A 10,255-nucleotide genomic window follows, 5' to 3' on the forward strand; every position below is an offset into this window, starting at 1 on the left:
CTCTCTCTCTTTCTCTTCCTCTTCCTCTCTCTCCTCCTCTCCTTCCTCCTTTCCCTCCTCCTGTCTCTCCTCCTCTCCTTCCTCCTCTCTCTCCTTCTCTTCCTCTTCCTCTCCCTTCTCCTCTCTCTCCTACTCTTCCTCCTCTCTCTCCTTCTCTCCCTCCTCCTCTCTCTCCTTCTCTTCCCCCTCATCTTCTTCACTCTGTACTTCTCTCTCTCCTCCTCTTCCACCTCCTTTTCCTTTCCCTCCTCTTTTCCTCTCCCTCCTCTTCTTCATGTTCCTCCTCCTTTTCCTCTTCCTCCTCCTCCTCCCTCCTCCACGTTTATCACATCTTCCTCTCCCTTATCCTTCTCCTTCCTCCTCTCTCTCCTCCTCTTCCTCCTCCTCTGTCCTTCTCAGTGTCCTCTCCCTCCTCTTCCTTTTCTTTCTCTTCCTCCTTTCTCTCTCATCTTCCTTTCCGTCCTCCTCTCCCTCATCCTCTCCCTCCTGCCCTCTGTCCTCCTCTCCTTCCTCCTCTCCCCCCTCCTCTCTCTCCTTCTCTTCCTCCTTCTCTCCCTTGTCTTCCTCTCTCGTCCTCTCTCTCCTCTCTCTCCTTCTTTTCCTCCTCATCTTCTTTCTTTTCCTCCTACTTCAGTCCCTACTGCTCTCTCTCCTCCTCTTCCACCTCGTTTTCCTGTCCCTCCTCTTCTTCATTTTCCTCCTCCTTTTCCTCTTTTTCCTCCTCCACTTCCTCCTCCCCCCTCTTCATCTCCCTCCTCCACCTTTATCACACCTTCCTCTCCCTTGTCCTTCTCCTCCTCCTCTCTCTCCTTCTCTTCCTCTCTCTCCTCCTCTTCCTCCTCCTCTCTCTCCTTCTCTCTGTACTCTTCCGGCACGAGTCGTGACATTTCTTCTGTATCTCAGTCGAGCGTCTGAACCACACGACCCGACCGAGCGGTAGACGGTAAACACAAAAGTGATTAGTGTCCGTGTCCCTGCGGCGTCGTGTCTCGGCCGAGGAGCGGACGCCGCGCTCGGACATGCGTCGAAGAGGAAGAGGAAGAGGAAGAGTTAGTGAGCCTTGGAGAAACAGGAATTAAATGGACAAAAGTACAGATATGTTGTATCCGCAGCTCTAGAGGTCAAAATAAGTCGGCCATGTGCTTTCTACATCTAATAGTAAAGTGTTTAACTGTCAGAAAATGAAAATCAGGAAGTGCAGAGTTACCATGCTAGTTGTTGTTAGCTTTACCATCACAAAGGTGCAAAACTCTGCTCTGGAAAAGTGCGTATAACTCGACGTGGTGAGTAGTGAAGATGATCTGAATGCAGAAGGTCAAGTGAGGAAGAATTTTGGATCAGTGCAAACTGTTTCTAGTTTAGTTTAGTTTAGTTTAGTTTAATTTAATTTAGTTCTGTTTAGTTTAGTTTAGTTCTGTTTAGTTTAGTTTAGTTCTGTTTTTCACATTTTTAAGAAGAAATCAGGGGCAGCACCTTTTAAAAGGAATAGATTTCTGAGTATTAGTTTTGGAGAAGTTTAGTAACCGTTAACAGGCCACGGAGATCAAGAAGACGGATGCTTTTCCAGTGTTTTAATAATAAACTGGTAACATGTGTTAATATTAAATATAATATAAATAATATTAAACTGGTAACATGTGCATTTTTCAAGTTCACAGTTCAAAAAGTTTATTGTTTATTCTTCACACACACACACACACACACACACACACAACACACACACACAAATAAAAATAATCAAAATTCCCATGTGTAATAATTCTCATTCTCATTCCCATGTGTAAAAAGAAATAATACATGTAAATAGTGCAGAAGTGTAAAGGGACTTGGGGGAGTCAGGAGGTCTGAGTCCAGATGTTCTTTGGGGAGTTCAGCTCTTGGAGAGATACAGATTTGTAGCTTTCTGACAGCACAGTGGTGAAAGGGGAGAGAGTTCACACACTGCACACAATACACACAATACACACACAACACACACACACACACACACACAACACACACTACACACAGTACACACAATACACACACAACACACACTACACACACGACACACACATACACACACTACACACACTACACACACTACACACACGACACACAATACACACACTACACACACTACACACATTACACACACTACACAACACACACACAACACTACACACACTACACACACAACACACACTACACACACACGACACACACTACACACACTACACACACTACACACTACACACACACACACACACACTACACACACACACACACTACACACACACACACTACACACACACACACTACACACACACACACGACACACACACACACACACTACACACACACACACACGACACACACGACACACACACACACACACACACTACACACGACACACACTACACACACTACACACACACTAACACACACTACACACAACACACACTACACACACACACACACTACACACACAACACACACTACACACACTACACACACTACACACACTACACACACGACACACACTACACACACTACACACACTACACACACACACACACACACACTACACACACGACACACACTACACACACTACACACACGACACACACACACACTACACACACTACACACACAACACACACTGCACACAGGCGGCCTTCACACAACACACACACCACATACATACCACACATCACACCACAAAAACACACCTCAAACACCACACCTCAAACACCACACACACACACCACACACACACACCGCACACAACACACACTCCACACACAGGTGGCTTTCACATAGCACTCACCACACACACTGGACACACACACCGCACACAGGCGGCCTTGACACAACACACACACACCACATACACACCGCACACACACTCACACTCTACAGACAACCACACACATCACACAGACCTGGTGGTTAGAGAGGGGAGAGAGTTCAGCATCCTAACAGCCTGGAGGATGAAGCTGTTAGTGAGTCTGGTGGTGTACGTGTGGGTGAGGCGGGTGGTGTATATGCGGGTGATTAGGGTGGTGTATATGCGGGTGAGGTGGGTGGTCTATATGCGGGTGAGGCGGGTGGTGTATATGATGCGGGTGATTTAGGGTGGTGTATATGAGGGTGAGGCAAGTGGTGTATTTAGGTTTAGCCATTTTATTTTGAACCTTTTTGTATAAGTCAGTCTAAATTAAATTGAAAAAAATTATAATTGCAAATACAGGGGTGTGGGCGGAGATAGGGGGTAGGCAAAAACACACATTTTCTGAGCACTTAAACCTCAAATGCAGAATCAAACATGCATGAAACAATCAAAATACTATTCTGAGCCGACTAATGAGGTTGTGCATTTGCAAAGAGCTCATGAAAGTAGCTTTTACCAAATACGACCCCTTTAAAAGTGATTCAGTTCTGTCCAATATCTATGTAAAAGGATGAAAACCAAATCAAAATTGTAATTGGATTTAAGGCAATTACTCATCACAACTGCACTTATATATGGAATATCACGTCCTCTGCTTTGAGATAAATGTGACTCCGTAAAAGCTCATAACCCTTTAATTTAGGCATCTGCAAACAGCTTCTGAAATGCATGAGATTCTTGGATCAGTTTAGCTGCTCAAATGTCCATCTTCTTTCCAATCTGGACGTGCTCAAAATGTGCTCTGGGAACTCAATCTTGGTATATCGATCTCAGATATAACCCCGGGGTGTTTTTCATCGGCTCGCACGTCACTCTCACTCCGCTGACAGACTCTTACATAGGCGAGGTGGATGTGTCTTGCCCAAGGACACAACGGCAATGAGTGGTCAGCTGAGATCTAAGCCCCTGAAGCCTCCACTCCATCACCAAAAGTCACATACTTCATATCTGATTAATTAAAGTTCATGTTCATGATAAATTGGTTAAGTGAACTTTGTGAATATCCAGGTCACTTATAATGACTAAATATAATGAATTAGATTAGTATTATTAATATTTTTCATCACATTAAAGAACACATGATACATTCCTTTGGCTTTAATTCCCATTTAAGCATGTTTTTGGTCATTTCAGTCAACTATTTCTCATATTATAAGTTAATATAATGTCTGCATTTGGAAAATATACTTTATAGTTTTGTTCAGATACCATTTTCGGGGATGCGATCCAATACTGATACCCAGTGTTGGGGAGTAACAGATTACATGTACCGGAGTTACGTAATCAGAGTACAAATAATGAGTAACTGTATTCAGTTGCACTTACAGTGAGTGGTAATTGGATTACAGTTACTTTGTTGAAATAAATGGATTACACAGCAGTATTTTCCTGTTTTTACATTTTGGGCTATAGCACCCTTTTCTTTTCTTTTTTTTTTCATAATTCCACTCATTATCGGACACTAAACCAGGTCTAAACCAGGTCTAAAACAGCACTAAAACAGGACTAAACCTGGTCTAAAATACAATCCAAGTAATCAAGTATTCCAAAGTATTCAGATTACATTACTCACTTTAAGTTATTTAATGGATTATGTTACAAAGTACATTTTGGTGTATGTAATCTGTAATCTGTAAGGGAATACATTTTAAAAGTCACCTTCCCAACACTGGTAATACCATAGTGTGAAGAAGTATACTTCTAGACATTTATTTATTTTATTTTATTTTTTTAAGAAATGCAAGAATAAATGATTTTGTGGACTAAAATATGAGTGACATGTTTACTGATTCTGATGATGAGTAATGCTTATTTAATCTGATTTAAACACTTTTGTACCACAGTGTGGATGCAAACAGCAGTGAGGCCTGTAAAAAGCTGCTCAGCCTCAGAGCACATGGATAATTAAACAGAGTAAACAAAGTCTGAGTCGCTGCTGCTGTTGTTGTTCTTGGGCTGCACTCTCTCAGTTATTTTACTAAGTTGACTTTTCATACCAAAGGCTAAATGAAGTAATCGAAGAGAACACACACATCTTTTCTGTTTGTGACCATAGGAGCCCCGTCTAAACCTGCTCTAACCTAAACCCGGCCAAACAAACCCACACATTCAGTCCGCTCCAGTGCCCTGATCTAAATCTCGCTCCCCGTTCATCCGCTCCATTCCCTGCTGTAGTTATCATCCGCTCACCACCACAGTAGTTTTGATAACTTCCATAACTTTGTCCTCCAACAAACTTCCACCAGTATTCATCTCTGGTTCACACACCTCACTGTCAAACAGAGCACCTCCAGGCACTTCCTATTTCCATCTTCGTGCGCGGGACATTGGCGACTGACGTCATCACAAAATGAATATTCTTTTCCCTGGTTGTGCTGCTGCAGAGACATGGCCATGTGGTATAATGCATTTTTCAGTATGTTTCTATATTTTTGTTGTCATGGTTAATTTGGGTTTTAGATGTGAAAAACAGATGTGTGTGTGTGTTACTTGGCTTGGGGGAGGAGTCTTGGGGGATAAAAGAAGCAGATACCACTCCCCCAGCCTCAGTCAGTTTGGACCTGGACTTGTACATGGAAGGTAACAACCTTTGGTGTATATTATTTATAGTATATTTCTGCTGTTGTGTACACATACTGTAAATACCTTGGTTCAGGGGTTCTTAATCTTTTTGATGCCAAGACCCGATTTTTCCCCTGCATAGTGGCCCCAGTAGTATTTCAGTAGTATTTGAGGAGGTCCGGTTAGAGAAAACCTCAAGCAGAGGTCCGGTCTCACTTGGGTTATTATTGTGATACAGAAGTAGCCTAGTTTTATCAATGTCTGAATATATGAACAACAGACTGTCAAATCAATGAAAATACAAATTAAAAACAGTTCAACTAAATGTGTTGTTAACACTGAAACACACAGTAGGTCTACATTAGATACAGGGCTGCAGTTTAAAGTTGATTAGATAAAATAAATAAAATGGCTAAATTGTGCATTGTGCAAATGTTTTCTTAATTTGAGAAAAAAAAAAAAGTAAAAATAAATAGCAGCTTGAGTTTCCCATTTGTTCTTGCTCATCCTCATCTGGAACCAGCACATGAAGGATGGAGCCTCCAGACCATCTGACCAACGCACCTGGAGGAAGCACAAGACCAAGAAACAAACCCCCAGCCCCGTCCTGAGAGGCTGCGAGCTACAGTGAGAGTCCTGTGTCTTTATCGCTGTTGACTGCTGCTGTTCCCGAGCTCAGAGCTTCTGCTCCGGGCTGATGTGCGATGAGTTTGTACAAAGTTCTACATGCGGGTGTTTTATGAGTTCATGGTGATAACTCGAGATGAGGACAGCGGTGTCGATACCTTTCACAACTGGGAGTACCTCTGTTCCCCCAGGTTCCCCCGAGGAACAGAGGTAAGGGGTATATCGGGCTGACCCTGTCCAGGTCTATGGGATGGTGTCTGGGTCCGGACTCAGACTGCGGTCCGCCAGTGACCGACCCTGACACAGTCCCACGGCCCTCGTGGCCCACTGGTGCAAAACTGAAAGTTTTCTGTGGCCCTCTAGGTGGCGCTGGGCCGCGGCTCTATGGTTAAGAACCACTGCCTTTGTTGTGGTTGTTGTTTCACTGTTTTGTATATAGCACTCTTTTGGGAACGTTATTATTAATTAAATCATCAAAACATCCTTCTGACTTCTCCATCATCATTACAGAACAGAATCCCGTCACACTGTTATTGTCGTGTTGTAAGTGTCAGAGCCTCCACAGTCTGTGTTTCATCAGCTCTGTTCATTAGCGACAGCATTCACCAGCAGCGGCTCACATCTACACGTCGTCATTCCGGGAAATACACAGTGGTATTTACTCGCTGACACCATACCTGAAAAATGTGTGGTATTGGAGCTTTTGCTCATAACGTTATCAGAATCAGAACAACTCCATTCTAAACTCCACCCGTGTTTGCAGTGAGGCATTTATGCTCTGGAGCTCCCTCTGCTGTCTGCAACAGGAACACACATTTAGAAAGTAAACAGTGTAAGTCCTTATCCCTGGGAATGTTGTTCTCATAGAGCCGTGTGTTCTCTGAGAACAGTTTGACCGCACAATGAGTCCAGTGATCGTTTATGGTCTTAAAAATGATGCTAAGTAACAATCCAGATAAACCGAACAGAGCGACAGTATCGTGTGGTTTAATAATGTGTGGAAAGTGTTACTAAACCCTCCCTTTTTCATATACAAAGTAGGAAAAAAACTGAGGCACTCAAAAAATACAAAATAATCCAAAGCCTTTAATAGCACATGGCAGATAAAGTTAAAATACGCCAACGCGTTTCGGCCCTTCGGCTTCATCAGGGCAAACTCGAGATGGTTCTCACAGTGCAGATTTAAAGTCATAGGTGTAGGTCACATGTTCACAGTGGGCTGGCCCACAGTCCCCTGGAGCATGATGGGACATGTAGGCTGAACAGATTTTAATTACAGGCTATACAAGTTCATATACAATAATACAAGACATAAATGGTACAAATCCCCAAAAACAATACATAGAAAGATACATTATATGAAAATAGTATAAAATAGTATAAAAAAAAACTAATATAAAAAGATACATAGTGTAAGGATATATATAGAGCGATAATTCAAAAGTGCTTCAGCTATAGTTTGCATAATATATTTAAGGGCTAGTCTTAAATCATTTCAATGAAGACAGGGATATAGAACAAGGATCAATTACACATTTAAAGCTTGTAGTTTTAAAGGAAGGGGGAGAAATCTAACTCTCCATTGAGTCCTGGAAACTGTGTCGCCTTGAGAGGTTAGATCCAGTAGGTCTGTCGCTGTAATAGTTTTTTCAGTCTATCTCCTCCTCTTATTGTTTCTTTAATACTGTATGTTCAATTGCACAGACTTTTAGGCTTTTATCCTTACACTATGTATCTTTTTATATTATTTTTTTTTATACTATTTTATACTATTTTCATATAATGTATCTTTCTATGTATTGGTTGTTGGGATTTGTACCATTTATGTCTTGTATTATTGTATTTGAACTTGTATAGCCTGTAATTAAAATTTATTAGGCCTACATGTCCCATCATGCCTCTAGGGGACTGTGGGCCAGCCCACTGTCAACATGTGACCTACACCTATGACTTTAAATCTGCACTGTGATAAACATCTCGAGTTTGCCCTGATGAAGGCCAAAGGGCCGAAACGCGTTGGCGTATTTTTACTTTATCTGCCATGTGCTATTAAAGGCTTTTAATTATTTTGTACATTTTGAGTGCCTCAGTTTTTTTCCTACTTTGTATTCGAGACTGGTCCCTACACTGAAGAGCACCAAAAGAACAATTCTGCACATTTCTTGCACTCCAGTAGCACTCCTGCCCCCAAAGCCTCCCTTTTTCATGTTTGTGTATCTGGTGTTTAATTAGGATCATCTACTCTTCTCCGTCATTTAGCAACATCAGTGCAAACCAGGAAAATTTACAACTTTCTGGTCAAAAACGCCTACATCTTTCTGATACAGACACTGTGTACAGGGGTGGACTTTAGAGTGTGGAAACCTGTTCAACCAATCACACCATTCCTTATACCTCCAGACCCCGCCCCTCCTCCCCCCTTACTCTCCCCAGTTCAGCAGCTCTTTTTCAAATGTGGTTGTGGACGGAGTTTAGGGGCCTAATCTTGCCCCTGGTCTCAGCACTAGCACAAGTGTGTGTCTGAACATCAGGTGGAGTGGAGGGAGCAGACTGAGGGCAGCTGTGACGTGTTTAGTGAATTGCCAGAATCATAAAAATAAATATTATATGAGCCCACTGAAAAACAACATGTAATATGCTCAAGGCTCTTTTATTTGGAAATATATTAGAATGACAAATGCTTAACATTCATAACGTGTTCCTGTGCAGGAGTCGTCCAGATGCCCTCCCACAGCAGAGCACAGCCCCTCACCTGATCCCTGTATCGACTCAGTTCTGCTCTAGAGTTTGGTTTGATCTGGATCTGTACAAAAGCTGCTCATTCACATGAGGCCGTTTACAGCGATGTCTTAAAGTCTGTTTTCTTACTCTGTCTGCTGTTCTAACACTGCGATGCCGATTTCCTCACATTCTCACAGCCGGACTCTGAGATCAGCACATTCACTGACAGCTCAGGGCTGTGACAATAAACATATTCCATAATCCACGAGACTTCCACCTGTGTGCACTGGATCTGAGAGATGAAAATGTGAGTGGTCAGTGGGAGCAGTGGTGGACACTTCACCTCAGGTGAGTCTGTGGTAGTGGACTGTGGGACAGACAGGAGCAGGTGTGAGAAAGCAGCAGGTCTGTTGTGGGATGGGAGCGTATGAGACAGACACTGGTCTTAAACGACGCAGTGGAAACTAGGTTGATGTGTGTGTGCGGTGCACAGGCTTACAGTGGTGTCTGTGCATGAGAGGGGCACACGTGAGTGAGGAGTGTTAGTAACACAAACCCAGTCAGTTCTGTCATGGCCCATACAAAAGTCTATATTCCTGGTGCCTCTGCTGCTGTGTTCTTGCATCGTGAGGCTCTGGAGCTGTTTTATTGTCACATATAGAACTTTTCCCCACACTCCTCTGTGCTGCCTGATAATGAGGCAAAGTTTACAGACTTTACCCACACGGGCAGTGATTTTAAATGCCACAGCGTCACAGATTGGTTCAGATGCCATCACCATATATGTACTTGTACCGTCCCACTCCAGCCTCGACCTGGACACACCCCCTCCTTAACCCCCCTCCTTAACACTTGTGCTAGTGCTAAGACTGGGGGCAAGATCGAGCCTAAGTGTTCAGTCCCACTACATCCCCAAAAAACTACTCAATGATGCTTTAAATTCTGATTTCATGTCATTTTAAACAAGCACATGTAAGTCTTGCTGTGCACTGGTTCACTTTCCAATCACTGCGTTGGAACATGCTTTCAGTTCATGAGAGCAGAAGTGTGGGTGGGTTTGATTCAGCGCAGGGCACGGCCGGTCAGTGTCCTAAAGACAAACAGACTCCACGATGGATGAGGCTGCACTGTGAGCCGCCCAAGCCCAGCTCAGTGTTGCGCCTGTGGGTGCAATAAAACTAATCTCCCCCACCCGCACATCCATTCAGTCAGAGACTCCTGTGAGGGCGCACACGGACTCTGATACACACTGGTACTTGGTTTAAGGGCCCACTCATTTTGATTCAGAGCAGAACAGAATGGGAGAAATACAAGACACAATATCACATTGTGATTCATTTAGACGAACAATAGATTTTGTAAAAACAGAAACACTGTTTTTACAAAATCCAATTCAAACTGTGGTATGTGAAC

General features: G+C 43.1%; 1 pseudogene; it reads right to left on the bottom strand.

Moving 5' to 3' along the window:
* Nucleotides 1–887, bottom strand: part of LOC129410290 (uncharacterized) — a 1,443-nt pseudogene extending 556 nt beyond the window's left edge.
* Nucleotides 888–10,255: the final 9,368 nt, after the last annotated feature.

The sequence above is a fragment of the Boleophthalmus pectinirostris genome, unplaced genomic scaffold, assembly GCF_026225935.1.
Source record: "Boleophthalmus pectinirostris isolate CB_2022bp ecotype Guang Dong unplaced genomic scaffold, ASM2622593v1 HiC_scaffold_22, whole genome shotgun sequence".
NCBI lineage: Eukaryota > Metazoa > Chordata > Actinopteri > Gobiiformes > Gobiidae > Boleophthalmus > Boleophthalmus pectinirostris.